The sequence below is a fragment of the Stomoxys calcitrans genome, chromosome 5, assembly GCF_963082655.1.
Source record: "Stomoxys calcitrans chromosome 5, idStoCalc2.1, whole genome shotgun sequence".
In the NCBI taxonomy this organism is placed as follows: Eukaryota; Metazoa; Arthropoda; class Insecta; order Diptera; family Muscidae; genus Stomoxys; species Stomoxys calcitrans.
Window position 1 is genome coordinate 1,818,119 of NC_081556.1, and position 15,966 is coordinate 1,834,084.

The following is a 15,966-nucleotide window of genomic DNA, read 5'->3' on the forward strand; positions in this document are numbered from 1 at the left end:
CGACAGCAATGTGGTAGACCTCTTCAAGTCTAGATTAGGCCACATCATTTTGGAATGCTATCAAACATTCGATTACAGGTTTTGGCAAACATCGCATTCCATCTTCATGTCCAGCACATCAAGAGCCTGTGAGTATTCGACATCTACACCGTTGATAGATATTGAGATATTGATGATTGTAAAGTGTCACTAAATCGTTTGTGGGACAACAAACACCACTGCGTCTTGCATGCATTAAAATCGAATCTATTCATTTGACCCCACGCAGAAATGGCAAGCAAATCTCGGCAGATTTGAACCAGTAGAATGGATTTCAAGTTGGATCCAATAGATCGTCAGTGAAAATAAGAAGAAGAGAGTTAGAATGAACAGAGTCTTGCGGTACTTCTGCGGTCAATCTATATTCGTCAGATAAAAACCTATCTTCAACAACTCATGACCAACGCAAACGTTGTATTTTGATGCGTTTAACTATGCTATCGTCATTTTACAGCTCATGATTCATACGACGCCTATATTCTCCATTTACGCAAACTGGTTCATATAGTTTACGAAGGATTTTTCTCTGAAACACTCCAAGTACTGCCTCATCTGCTTTTGCTAATATCCATGCTTCAGAACCATATAACAGCACGGGTAGTATCCCATGACAATCCCATGGCTGCCGGTTGTACGTACCGGATTGTCCAGATGAATTCCTTCATGGGCAAGGACTGCCGCATCAGTGTACAAAACATTCCTACAACAACACATTCGTACAACAACGATGATAATGGTCGGTAATTCGCAGGGTTGGTTGGCTCGCCCTTCTTGGGGATAGGGTGCAAGTTCGCAGTCTTTCAACGCGCCGGGAAAACACCTTCAGGGTAAGCAAGTTTCAAAACATTGCTTAAAGGACGAGCGAGCGCCGAAGAACACTTGCATAGAACAAGTGATGATATGCCTTCCTGGCCTGGGGATTCATTTACGTCGAGATCCGCAACAACCCTTTGACTCCACGAGTCAGAAAATTTATCTAATATTTATATACGTCTTCAATAACGGGGAATGGTCGATCGCTGTCCGATTGATCTTGTTTCCGATACCAGCTTTTGTGGTTCTAGAAGCCCCAGTTTTAGTTGAATTTTCACAAAATTTTTTCATTAGGTGCTTTAATTGACATCTGAGAATATGTTAAACATTTTATAAAGTCACAACCCCATTGGAAACGACTACAAATGCCGTAAAAAGGCTTTTATAGTCTATACACCTATATACCCGACGCACAGTGGGATAGAATAAAAAAAAAACAATTAAAAAATATTCCATTTGAGAACGGATAGAGATAACTCTTTGGAATTTGAGATGGTTAGAGATGTTAAAGAGATAATGTTCAAGGTCTTAGGTGGTCCGGGCGCCTCTAGGCAAAGCCCCAAAAGTTGGTCGCCTCGGAATTTCGAAAAATTGTTCGGGCTACCAAATTTAGGAGACATATGAAGTAAAAAAGTATAAAACCAAATTTTTTGGAAAAAAAATGCAAAAATTTCACTTTTTTTTGGAATTTCAAACTGTTTAACTTTTAACTGAATTATTGGACGTTGACGCATACTTGCAACAAAGTCATTGTCACCAATTCAAGTCACGCATCAAAATGAAAATCTAACCACAAAAGTTTTTGTAAATCGCCATTTTGTAAAAAATTAAAATTAAAGGACCAATATCATCGAAACCGGTGAAGATATTGTGTAACTCAAGCGGACTTTTTTATAGGCATTTGTGAGCACTATTGAGCAAAAATGTTGGGAATCGGACCACAAATAAAGATTTGGCAGTCCGAATAATTTTTCGAAATGCCAAGGTATCCAACTTTAGGGCCCTGTTAAGAGGTGCCCGGACCATTTAGGTCCTTGAACATTATTTCGATAACAACTCAGTTCTTTCCATTTCAAATTTCAAATCTTTTCTCAAATTGTATATTTTTTACTAGCTTTTTTTCGATTCTATCCCACTGTGCGAAGATACATTTCGGTTTAACCTAATACATCATGATATTTGAATGTTGGCAGAAGAGAAATATCATTGCCCAAGTGTCTGTGATAAATTTAATAAATTATAAGTTTTCTTTCCTAGAGATTATCTCAAGTTGTCATTGAGGATTTACTCTCAAATAAACTTCTTTTCAATTGGAATAATCCTTAAGAAAAATATCCTTAAATTCCACATTGTGTTGCTGTAACAATTGCCTGGGATTTAAGTAAAGAAATTAAGTGTCAGCATTTGGAAAGCCATTTTAATTGCTTTCTAAGTATACGAAAATAGATTCAAATCACTTTGTAACTTATTTTTGATTGCAAGCAAGAAGGACGAATGAGCATAGATGAGAAAAAAAAAATAAAAATAAGATTTACCTCATTGATATGAAGAGATCCCTTAAAAGCTTAACTGGTTGGTTGGCTTAACCTCTTCCCTCATTAAGCTGCTAAACAACTGATGGCCTTGGTAAGGAAGCATGAATAATTTGTTTTCCTTTGGACAATCAAAGAGTTGTTGCTGCACTTTTAAATTGGAATACAAAACGACATTGCTTGCTCACTTAAGAATGCATTCACAAGTCAAAGGACACCTAGCACGACGGGGGACTGCTCAGCACACAACAAAAAAAAAAAAAGAGAGTGACATTTATTTCTTTGGCAATGGTGTCATGTTGCAACAGCGCCACTTGAAGTCGAAAAGTTGCATACCTTTGTTTGTTGGCTTTTTCTTCTTTGTTGTTTGCAGCGGCAGCTACCAACATCACTTCCAAGTGACAAGAATTCTCTGCTCTCAAGTGTGGCAAGGCAGGCACTCCTTAGCTCAGCTGTTGCTGCGGCAACTTCTGTTGCATTGACTTTGAGAATTTCTGCAGTTGCCTAGAAAGATAGAAACAGAGAGAGAGAGTGAGCGAGGGTAGTGTGTCTAACTTAAAAAGACGAATAATGGAATGCTGAAATATAAATGCAAATATTTTTTAATATTCATTCAAAGCCAGCCAAAGGTCCCCTCTCCTCAGCCTTCCTCCATCTTGGGCTACGCCTTGACTTGATGCAGCATTTATTCGTTTGCTTTGCTACTTATGCTGTGACATTTGTTCACAGTTGAAATTCCTTCCTGTCAACGTCTGTTTAACTTCCGTTCTATGTGTTCACACTCACAGCCAAACACACACACACACACACATATATACCCGTTTAAACATTTTTAGGTTCATGATATCAGATCGCGTATGTACAGAGGGTGGGTAGTAATGAGAGGGTTTGCCATGGTTGCTGGTGTTGGCGTGTTGGCATTGGCGTTGATGGTCTGATGGTCTGAATGCTACTCTCACACATTCACATGTCAGAGTTTCCTTTTCCTACTGTTGTCAAAGGTTAAACATCTAGGACATGGGAATGTTCACAAGAATTTACTTGGCTTTCCTTCTTTTTTCTCATTTTTAATTTTAATATTCAGATGAACATATTGATATTTATCCCAGCCATTACCCATCCAAAGCGGATATAAACACAAATGAGACTGTCGTGTATGCCAGAGAGAGCTTCTATTTACTTGGAATATGACGCATATGAATGTACACATAACGCATAACATATGACATTAGTATTTTTATTCGAGTATGAATATGAGAGCTATTGAAATATATAGCCAATTTTCTCAGAATATTTAGATTAGATTTTGTTTCATAGTCTATAACTGAAGAGCGTAGGTGATAATCTCTCTTAAATTTCATATACACAGGTGCCATAGGGAGTTACTTACTTTTGGATAAAAAATGGATTTTTGTTGTTGTTATATTGGCACAAGGAGGCCACTGTGGTTTGTTGAGGTTCGCCTATGACGCCGAAAGCCTAGGTTAAAATTCTGGCAAAAACATCAGATAAATCAGCGGTGGTACCTCCTCATAAATGCTGGCAACATTTGGGAAGTGGGCAACTGTTTGGACTCGGCTGGCCCTTGTTCTTTAATAGAATGTTAACAGGCAGATTTGCTAAAATATTTGAATTTGGTAATCTTACTGTCCGATACAAGTTTAACCACAATGATAAGAGACTCCTTTTTATAGCCGATGCCGAACGGCACCTCTTCGAGGAGAAGTTTTTACATGGCTGCCATACCAAATGGTTAGTATCTCAAAAATTTCGCCAACATTAGGAGGTGATAACCACCAGTGAAAATTGTTTCTGATATTGTTATTGTAGCAGTTTGTTGCGTTCTATCTTTTGTCTGCTTGATTCTGTTGAGTGTCAAGACCCGGGAACTCTGGGACTAAGATGGGGTGCGTCTACAGGGATCTGGGTCTGAGTCGAGTGGGTCTGGCAGGGCAGTTAAACAGGTGACGTGTATCGTGCGGTCCCTGGTTACAATCGGGACATACATCTTGCACGTCGGCATCAATCCGTGCTCTGTAGGGGTTGAGCCGGCTGCATCTGCCGGAACGTAATTGAGCCAGAACTATTCTGGTTTGCAGGGGGAGGTCAATTTCTTCAGATGCAATGGGAGGCGGTCCGTTCCCACCCGGTAGCCATTTATCGCATCTGCCACGGTGTATGCATGAATGTTGTCTAGACCTGTTTGATACGCCGCTTGATCTAGAGGTTCTCTCTTGTTGCGTGCGTTTGTAGTGAACAATGTGCCTGAAGATTTGGTGGAAGATATATTCAGAGTTGTTGCAGCGAAATATGAGGCAAGTTCGTTAAGTTAGACGTTCAACCTATCGCAGATGTCAACAATGGGTGGGGGCCTGATGCCATGATCGTACAATCGTCCGCATATGATACGATCGCTATGGCGTCTAGAGGGGGTGGAATGAAAGATAGGTAGAGGCCGGAAATATTACCCCACCTTGGGAAACACCCTGTTTTACTCTACGGTAATTCGACTTCTTATCCCTAAATTCCACAAATGACTGGCGAGCACACAGATAATTCAACGCCTTGGATGATTTGGCGCACGGATGACATTTGTAACTTTGCCTACGGTAAATTGTGATGGCTGTCCATTGGCTCAGAGGCCACGGATCTGCCGAATGGCTCTCCTCTTTGCCCTGTCACTCTCGGGATGCACAATAAATTGACGGTTGAATTCCGTTTATGTTCGTTGACTACCCTGTTTATTTCTAGATTCAGCTCACTGACTCTGGGGTTTAGTAGGGTCCATACAACGAATCCCATCACGCTCGTCTGCGTCTGCCTCACATGGGGTATTCGACCGGCTGGTATAAAGCGAGCGGCTGCTGCGGTAATGATGTCTCAGAATTTCCTCTCGGAAACTAGCACATCCGAGGGGGGTGGCAGCTCACTGAAACGGCAATTGTTATACTCTCTGAAGCCAGCCCAATCGGCCTTTTTCTAATTGATAAAAATCCGGCGCTCAGAGGTAATGAAGTCGGTGGGTCGGTCTATGGTGAGAATTATGGGGAGGTGGTTTGAGCCTAAATAGATGACGGCTTGCCAGGATACGTCACTCAGTAGATCAGGGGATCGTAATCCTAGTGGGGGCATCCCCATTCAGCGTGCAAAACGTGGAGCCTTCAATCTGACTACCTAGGGGAGAATACCATGAACTGTGATGCGCATTAAAGTCCCCTAAAACCAGACTATTATGGCCAGATAGTAAACCATTTAAGTCGGGATTGTAAGCTTGGCCGTTAATTGGGACACAGCTACTAACCGGCGGTATATATACGTTGTATAGCTCTATCTCGGCAGTACCAGACCTGACTGTTATCCCCATGCACTCCATGTAGGTGTCACTAGCGCCAGGCGCAGGACAGATGGGTCTATATTGCACGGAATAGTGCATCACTGAAGCCAATCCCACACCTCCATTCCTTGAGCGATCCTTACGTAGCACTTTGTATCCGTGATAACTGTGCAAGCTGCAGGTGTTGGTCAGCTTTGTCTCCTGGATCGCTGCGACCAATATGTTCTTCCGACTCATAAAATCCACAATCTCATCGATCTCGCCACGAGACCGTTGCAGTTTAGTTGCAAAAATGATACACTTCCCGGCACTGGCCTGACAATATTGGGGCTGGGATGTTGCCGTTGCGTAAATTGCCGTACAGGAGCGGTCGGGGGGGGTCACATAGTCCGACGACGAGGACCCAGATGGCGACGACCACACCGCTTGTGACCCACTGCTACTGTTCGCACAGTATCTTGCGAACTAACCAGTATGACTATACTCCCGTAGTGAGGTGAGGCCAGAGCAAGATCCATGCACCGGTTACACCATACCGACCGATGATGGAGGCAGTTCTGGCAAACCGAACAGAACCAGGGACCGGGGTTCTTTTCAGTCTCGGCACGGACCAGAAGCATGCGGAGAAGGCACTCCGGGATGTGCCTCTCCCATGACGAAAAAAGACGAACACATAAACTGAGGCGGCAGAGTTCCATCTGGTCAATCCGGCTGCCATGGGATTTCTGATGTTCTCGCCAGGGTGCGAACCTAGACGTTGAGCGTTCAAGGCGGACATGATAACCTTTGCGTTACTGTGGCCACCAAAGATAATTAGCCATATAGAAACATCCCTTTAAGGAGGTGGAGCCTTGTGGCGCGCCATGAAGACTTGGCTATAAATCAAGCCCCTTGTAATTGGCTAAAACTTGAATCGGACGGCACTCATTGATTGATGGGAGAAGTATCCCGTTATTTCTTAACGAAATTTTCGTAAGCAAATTGCAATAAAAAAAAAAACTCTCCAACCATGAAACTATGATACCCTCCACCATAGGATGGGGGCAATACTAATTTCGTCATTCCGTTTGTAACACCTCGAAATATGCGCCCAAGACCCTATAAAGTATATATATATATTCTATATCGTCATGATATTTTGAGTCGATCTAGCTATGCCCGTCCGTCGGTCCATCCGTCTGTTTGTCCGCCCGTCCGTCTGTCTCCCGAAAGCACACTCACTTTAGAAGGGATAAAGCTAGGCGCTTAAAAATTTTGCACAAATATTTCTTATTAGTGGAGGTCGGTTGTGATTGTAAATGAGCCATGTTTTGATGTAGCTGTCATATAAACCGATCTTGGGTCTTGACTTCATTAGCTTCTTTCCGATTTGGCTGAAATTTTGTACGTAGTGTTTTCGCATCGCTTCCACCCATTGTGCTAAGTATGGTTCAAATCGGTTCATAACCTGATATAGCTGCCATATAAACCGATCTCCCGATTAGACTTCTTGGGTTTCTAGAGAGTGTATGTCTTATTCGATTTGGGTGAAATTTTGCACATATCGGCATGGCTTTCAACTACTGCTCCAAGTATGATCTTGATTGGTTGATAACCTGATATAGCTGCCATATTAACCGATCTTCCAATTTGACTTTGTGAGCATATGGAGGTCACAATTATTGCTCGATTTGCCGGAAGTTTTGGAGGTGTTGATTTTCTACGACTTCTAACAGCCATGACAAGTATGGTCAATATAGGTCAATAACTTGATATAGCTCATATATATTTGAAATCAAAGTCATTCACAAACTTGACAAATGCGATCCATGGTGGAGGGTATATAAGATTCGGTCCGGCCGAACTTAACACACTTTTACTGGTTTTTCCTTTAGGAACATTTTGCTGCTGCTATCTCCCCTCCAAAAATTGTTTATGCTCAGACGCAATGGCATTATGGGCCTTTAATGATTTGGACAAAAGCTTTCGCTTATCCCTAATTCATTAGAGAATAAATCAATTTATCTTGGCAAAGCTTAATTAATAATTTCGTCCTTGTTATTGTTAATATGAGATAGGATACAAAAGATTGAAGTTAATAAATGAGACACTGATGAAAACATAAATGGAAAGATAAACAACCTTTTGAGGCAAAAGGTTCATAATTCTATTTGTTGTCAAGTAATACTGGCAAAATTAATCACCTCTAATATATGGATGTGTGTGTGTGTGTGTGTGTTTGTAAGCATCTAAGTATGTAAAGGGTGATTTTTTTGAGGTTAGGATTTTCATGCATTAGTATTTGACAGATCACGTGGGATTTCAGACATGGTGTCAAAGAGAAAGATGCTCAGTATGCTTTGACATTTCATCATGAATAGACTTACTAACGAGCAACGCTTGCAAATCATTGAATTTTATTACCAAAATCAGTGTTCGGTTCGAAATGTGTTCATTCACCGTAACGTTGCGTCCAACAGCATCTTTGAAAAAATACGGTCCAATGATTCCACCAGCGTACAAACCACACCAAACAGTGCATTTTTCGGGATGCATGGGCAGTTCTTGAACGGCTTCTGGTTGCTCTTCACTCCAAATGCGGCAATTTTGCTTATTTACGTAGCCATTCAACCAGAAATGAGCCTCATCGCTGAACAAAATTTGTCAAAATTTGAACACATTTCGAACCGAACACTGATTTTGGTAATAAAATTCAATGATTTGCAAGCGTTGCTCGTTAGTAAGTCTATTCATGATGAAATGTCAAAGCATACTGAGCATCTTTCTCTTTGACACCATGTCTGAAATCCCACGTGATCTGTCAAATACTAATGCATGAAAATCCTAACCTCAAAAAAATCACCCTTTATATGTGTGTAAGTAATAACTGCTGGTAAAATGGTATCCTGTTAACATGTCATTATTAACTCCCCCACCACGTTTAAGCATCTCCAACACTTACTCTCTCTCCTCCCTTTCCAACCTATGAGGTTTTTTTTCTGTATGCCGCTTTATCTCATTTATTCTTAGCTTAACAACCTAATGGTCTACAACAAAAACGTTATTGCCTTTGTTGTGTTAACATTTCTACGGCTTTTAAAGATCTTGCCAAAGCTTCCGTGAAATGAAAGTAGCACGAGCAGCAGCCTCATCATAAGGTGGAAGGGGTGGTGGTGGTTATATTTAGGCTGCCTGATGTACAGGCATTGTCCTTCGATGGCTTCAACTTTAATACATGTGTCGATTTGAACTATTACCTCCCTCCCCCCCAAACACACTAGGTGGAGCGGTGTTAGGGAGGCTGTGTTTGTGTATGAAGGGAATCCTCAATTCATTGCCTACTATGTTTGGGCAAAGGAAATCAAAAGGGATGGTCTTTGTGACTGGATAACTTCATTGGCAGGAGGCCAAACCAAACCAAATTGGAAAAGGCAGTAGAGGATGAAAACGAAAAGAACTTCATGGGCTGCCCTACGTCATATGTATGCGTGTTCCTGCTTTTGGTCGAGCTCGCTATGGGGTCCTCTTGCTTCACATACAGTTTAAAATCTCTTTAGAAGTTAAAGGTAGAGTAAATATTCATCAGCTACACCCAAAACATTATAGAAATCCAATTTTGGTAAAATTTTGCAAACAACACAATTTCTACAATATTTTAAAATTAAAAAAGAAATTTCTAAAAGTAATAATTTAATTTAAAAAATCTTTTATAGAAAAATAAATTTGACGAAATTTTTCATTGAAAAATAATGTGACAAAATAGGCTACATAATTTTTTGATATCGGAAGGGGGCGGACCCTCCCCTTATTCCAAAAAAACACCACCCAAAATCAAAGGTGGACAATGTGGGTATCAAATGAAAGGCATTGAAGAGTACAATACGAATATGGAATTACAAATTGGGTCCAAGTACCCAGAAAGTCGTCCTAACCCCAAAACTCCCCCATATAGACATATTGGACGTTCATATCAATATGGGGCTTAAATGAAAGGTATTCGGGAGTAGATTACGAATATGGCAAAAAATTAAGTCCATGTAATTGGAGGTATCATCACCCCCAAAAAAACCCCTAAATGGGCATATTAGCCGACCATGGCTTTGTAGGACTCAAATGAAGGCAATTTGAGAGTGGATTAGGAAAATTACATTAAAATTAATGTTAAAGTACCTAGGTGGGGCTTAGTCTCCTTAAAACACCTCAAATAGGTTATTCGATCCATCATAACAATTTGGGACTCAAGTGAAAGGTATTTGAGAGTAGAAGAGGAATCCAGTTTTGGGGGCAAATGTGAGTGGGTAAGCCCCAAGGCACCCCCTAAACTGAACTTATTTTCCGAACATGTCAATATGTGGCTTAAATGAAATGTTTTTGGGAGTAAAGAACGAATTTGGTAAATATTTTTAAGGCAAAATAGCGGAGTGCCAGCCCCAAAACGCCATCCAAACCGTACATATTCATCGGCAATTTTGGGCTTAAATTAAAGGTATTTGGGAGTGAAGCACGAGTTTGACATCCATATTTGGGCGAAATGTCTGAGATACCATTCCACCCCCAACAAGCACTCGCTGTAAAAAAAGTATTTCAGAGTAAAGCACGAAGCTTATATTTACTTTAAGGACCATGTGACAAGGGTGGCCACCTCACTCCCTAAATACACCCAAACCCGGACATATTTAACCACTACAATATAGGAGTCCAAAGAAAGATATAAGGGAGTAGAGCAAAAATTTGCACATGAACATTTAATTAAAGAACAGGGGCAAACTTCTCACATATGAGCGATGTCCGATTCAAGTTGAGACTTAATTATAAAGGACCTTCTTATATCACAAATGAGTGATGTCCGATTCCAGTTAAGACTCAATGATAAAGGACCTCCTTTTTATAGCAGTGCGACACCTCTATGGGGAGAAGTTTTTACATGATTTCTAGGCATGGCATAGTACTTCACAAATGTCGCCGATATTAGGAGGGCATAACCACCACTTCAAATTTTTCAAATGCTCACGCCAGGATTTAGACGGACTTGCTTACTTCTGGGGTTCAAAGGCACGAAATCGTTTTCCACATTCGGGGCGAAATGTCCCCATCCTAAATCTCTTTCAAAACAGTACTTACATATCGACCATTGCAATATAAGGCTCAAATAAAAGGTAAAATAGCGCTAAAGAAGGCCCTGAGGAAAAAATTTCTATAGAAATAAAATTTTGAAAAAAAAAATTCTATGGAAATCAAATTTTTCCATAATTTTCTATAGAAATAAAATTTTGACAAAATTTTCTATAGAAATAAAATTTTGACAAAATCTTTATTGAAAAACAAATTTTTGACAAAATTTTTTATAGAAATAAATAAAATTTTTAATTTTTCAAGTTTTTTGCCTGTTAGAGCGAGATCATCAAATTTTACAACTTTTGTTTGTTTCTCTTTCGAGACGAGCTCAATGATCGGAGATGCAAATGGAAAAGGAAAGCCAAAGATAGCAAATAGTACAGTAAAGAACTCTCAAAAGAAAGGAAAAATGTGTGATGTTGCTCAAAGGCATTTGACCGGCTATCCGTGTCACGATTTCTGATTCGCCAAAATTTTGAATTTTTTCTTAGAAATTAAATACTAAAAAAATTTTCCTAGAAACAACTTTTTGAGAAAATTAAACAACAAATCCAAAATTTTCTATGCAAATAAAATTTTTACCAATTTTTTGTAGAAATAAACTTTAGACAACAAATTTATTGATAAAAATGTCTAAAGAGTAAATTTTTTAAAAAAAATTTTGACAAAATTATTTAAACAAATATCAATTTAACTGACGTTTAATAGGAAGATATTTGGAAACAATTTTCAATAAAATTATATAAACATCGAGGTATTTTCGATATAAGTACGACCTACCAATGCCCTGGAAGCCTCCGCACGTAATGTGGTTGAATAAGTTCCCTAATGAAGGACGAACCGTCCCAGCTAACAAAATTTTACGATTTCGGTCCGACAATCGAATGAATCATCCGATATCGGATACGAACTCTTACCGACATCGTAACTATAAACGAGAGATATAGTTGTAATGTTGTCGGAACGACACGGCTGAGGGAAATCTGATACAATTATCACCATATCGTACCGATGTCGGAGTAAAATTCCAGGGAAATTCGAATGGGAAATTTTAGGTCGTACCGATTTCTTGACGAATGTCTTACATAATGCCGACGATTTTCCAAGGCAAGCACACGTAATTCCAAAAAAACAAAAACAAAATTTAACAGAATTTTCCATAAGAATATTCATCTCTATAGAAATAAAATTTTGTTAAAATATTTGGATTAAATTAAATTTTGTAACATTTTTCTGAAGAAATTAAATTTTGACAAAATTTTCTAAAAAGTCTGTGCGATGGGTAATCATCCTCTATTTTTAATTTTGCCAACACGATTTTCTTTCAGTGTAAGTTTTGCCTAAAAGAAAGACATGTGGGTACGTGTTTATGTGTGTGGCATAGCATCGTACTCACTATGCTTTGGCATCTTTTTGTGAGTTAAGTCATTTGTAACGAGAAAACCCACAAAAAGGTTAAACCGAAAAGGCCTTGTTTTACACTCTGACACATTCACATGGGCCAGATGGGCAAGGACACGCATACATATGCAATCCTTGCTGCTACATCTATGAAATGCAATTACCTGTGCGCTCAGTTGGCTGGAAATGAATGTTTGTTTAAATTTTTTTTTGGTTTTAAGCATGCGGGAGGAGACTGTGTGTGTGTGTGTAACTAGGCATCCTTGTGTGTGTTAGAGTGGCTGAGAAGGGGCTTATTTTTGTGTATTTGCCATAGTATTTGACCAGAGGCTTTCGTTGTTTTTCTGACTTTTATTAGGACTTTCTTTGAGCAACTAATGGCTGTGGCTTTTATTTTTTGGGGTTTTGTATATGGAGTTACATAGTAGGTGTCTCTCTTATTTGGCAAAGGTCTTTGTGTTGAAGATTCTCTGGTCCATAATTGGCAAATCCTTTATTAAAGGATTACCTTTAGAACTCTCCCAAATTAGCTTGCAATTGCTGCACATTTTAGGAGATTTTGTTGTGATGGCTGGCAGCAGTTTTTCACTCCAGTTCTTTGCAGGGTTGTTAAATGTTCTATGTCTGAATATTGGTTTAATTTTTTTTAATTACCTTCTCTTAAAAGTTTAACCGCAAAGGTTGGGTTTAATTTTGAGGATACGGGGCGAGACAGACAAAAATGGTAGGCTTTATGCCTACGAACAACCCATTAAAGAAAAACGGGGGACTTCCCTTGTTTCAACGAATGTTGATTGATTCAAAATGCAATTTTGGACATGAACATTCCATTAAAGAACAGTGGCAAATTTCTCACGATATCAATGAGTGCAGTCCGATTCAAGTTTTAAGCTTAATGATAAGGGACATTCTTTTTTATAGCCGAGTCCGAACAGCATGCCGCAGTGCGACACCTCTTTAGAGAGAAGATTTTACATGGCATAGAACCTCACCAATGTTGCCAGCATTACGAGGGATTCGAAACCAGGCGTTCAGCGTCAAAGACGAACATGCTAATCTCTGCGCTACGGCCGCCTTGGTTGATAGATTGAAGTTAAAGCTGAATTACGAAGGACCTCCTTTTTATAGCCGAACAGCGCTTGAGGACACCGCTATGAACCATTATTGCAGGCAAAACACCGCTTTAATTTTTTTTCTCATATTCTAGCCCGGGAGCAGAACCCAGGCGTTCAGCATCCTAGGCGCAAGGGTTTCATTAAAACATTGCTGTCTTCAATAATAAGATGCATTTAAGATAAAATTCCTTAATCCTTTTTTCGCCAAAGATGTTTCCAATTTTTGTTTGTTTCTCTTTCGAGACGAGTTCAATGATCGGCGATGCAAATGGAAAAGAAAAGCCAAAGATAGCAACACACACCAACCCAACCCTGGGATGCGTTTCGTCTTTGGTTAGCAGACTCTTTAACCATGTTAGGTGTGATGACTTCAAGGGCCGTGCGTTGGTATGTTGTATTTGAGTTGTATTAATTGCGAAAACGCATCTATGATACAATTACCACAATAACCACGCTCGACAACCCTGTCTATTAGCTGTACTTTTTCCCAATGCATGTTTTTTGTGTAATGACAGACATTATTTCTGTGGCAAATTACACTTCTTCCGTACTAGACATGATTTTGTGCATCTGTTGGAAGTTGTATTGATGAGTTCGAATGCTAGGCAACGGATTTCGCTGTTGCTCCGTGTGACCAGGTTCGAATCCCGGCCGGGCTCTGCCGAACCTTTAATTTTTCAAGTTTTTTGCCTGTTAGGGCTAAGATCATTAAATTTTACAATTTTTGTTTGTTTCTCCTTTGAGACGAGCTCAATGATCGGAGATGGAAATGGAAAAAGTGGGAGAATTGGGGAATTTTAAATTTAGATAATTTATTTTTTTTTTCTAAATTAGGACAAAAAATTTGTTCTTGTTTTATTGTTTTTAAAAACCTTACGTTGAAGTTTGAGTCACATGTGTTTCTTGATAAGTAACTTTTTTTGTTTTGTAAACTATAGTCCATAATCCATATGATTTTTTGTTATCATCTATAACAAAATTCTTTCACATACTGCCTTGAACCACAAATGCTAAAAATGCCTTTAATGTTTCTTTTAGTATTCGGGAATTGGAATTATTTGTTGAAAAAACCACCATAAATGAAGAAGGAATTTAATAAAAGATTTCCCCCTCTTTACGTTGACTCTCCTGTGTCCACCAAGAAGACAATGGGAGCAATACACTGGTTGAGAAACAATCAATTCAAGCTGTTCTTCCCTCCATTTTGTATAACATTCTCTGCCTTCACTCAGTCATTCACTCACTTACTCACATTCGCAAAGAAGTCCTTCATGCAACCCATTGTGTTTATTGCTTCAAACTCCGTCATTCATCCATTCATTGCTTCATTCACTCGCTCATACATTCCCAATTCATGTGAGACATTCAATAGAAAACGCAGCCAGCGCTAGCGAGTGAACAAAGAACCAGACTTCGACTAAAGCAAATATGAAAGAGAAGTGAATTCACAACAAGACAAGACAGGACAAGATACAACAAAAACCAAACCAAACTTATTTACGTTCATGGGACACAGCAACGACCGGATGAAAAATGATGCAAAAGTGAGGCCATAGAAAGCGAGACAAGAACGCCCACAAGTCTGCTTTCAAAAGTCGCTGTCTGTAGACTGGAATTCGCTGTGAGCCTGTCAGTCTCCGTGTCCGCCTGCCTGTCTGTTTGTCTGCTGTATCGTTGTGTCTGAAGTGCCGCAAAGTCTTTAAGTAGAAAGTAAGAGGCCTTAAATTATATTTTTAGTCAGCATACAGCGACGCTAGGGTAGCTAGTACTCAGCTGTGCGGCAAGAGCTTTGAATGTTGCTGGAGGGGTCTAGTTTGAATATCCTTTTGTGTTAACAACAAAATTGAAGAAAAATCTGCTTTTGTTGTAGTAATGAAAAAATTCGATTAACATCAAGGTTTTGAAAATTGAAATTCACAATTGAACGCCAACAAGGCGCTTGCCATTTTATAAAAAAAAATTGTTGGAATTTTGTAACTACCAGAGTGGTCCCACTGCCCATAGTGTTAGACATTCATCACAAAGTTAAACTCTCCCCACTAACGAATCATTGACATAGAAAGCACCCTTAAGAGAATCGGAGATACACATCATTTATGGAGAAGCAAAGCATTTTACTTCACAATCTCATGATTGACAAATGCCAACAAGTACCAGCAAAACAAAGACATTAGGGTGGATCTGGTGTTATTTTAGTTATTAGTAGATTGGGAAATTTTCCATGAAATGACTGCAAATGGGGTCACATAATTTTGAACAACGCCCAATTCGTGAGTATCTGTAATCCGTTGCCCTTTGGATCTTATAATAAAGATTTAGCTAACATGTCTCTAAAGCCTTGACCGCAGAATCCAGCTCTCCTAAAAAGTTTGAGGTAGTTCTTAGCGTCTTTTATTTCCTAGAATAACTACTACTTCTATTCTATTACTTCCTAGGGGAAGTTTCCCAGCACTCTAAGAGATACTTCAGGAAGCTCTACGTGCAACAGCAAATTGAGCTACCGAAAATGGTCTAGGTATAAATCCTTGTAAGACAGAAGTAGTTCTTTTCAGCAGCTATCTCCATGGGAGGAGAGAATGTTCCATTTACGGAAAGCGCAAAATACCTGGGTGTTTTGCTGGACAGGAAATCCAACATT

The 15,966-nt window shown here is 39.5% G+C and overlaps 1 protein-coding gene and 1 long non-coding RNA gene across 4 annotated transcripts in view; one reads left to right on the forward strand and one right to left on the reverse strand.

Annotated features, from left to right (window-relative positions):
• The window catches only part of LOC131997795 (uncharacterized), a 203,351-nt gene that overhangs the window by 28,424 nt on the left and 158,961 nt on the right, over positions 1-15,966 (reverse strand). The window contains exons 4-5 of the long non-coding RNA XR_009398422.1: positions 2,721-2,888; positions 2,388-2,618 (exon numbers count right to left, since the gene is read on the reverse strand). This is a non-coding gene — a long non-coding RNA (uncharacterized LOC131997795). The remainder of the gene's footprint in view (positions 1-2,387; positions 2,619-2,720; positions 2,889-15,966) is intronic.
• LOC106089680 (probable serine/threonine-protein kinase roco8) overlaps positions 1-15,966 on the forward strand; it is a 113,317-nt gene that overhangs the window by 23,367 nt on the left and 73,984 nt on the right. The gene's annotated exons all lie outside the window — the stretch shown is intronic.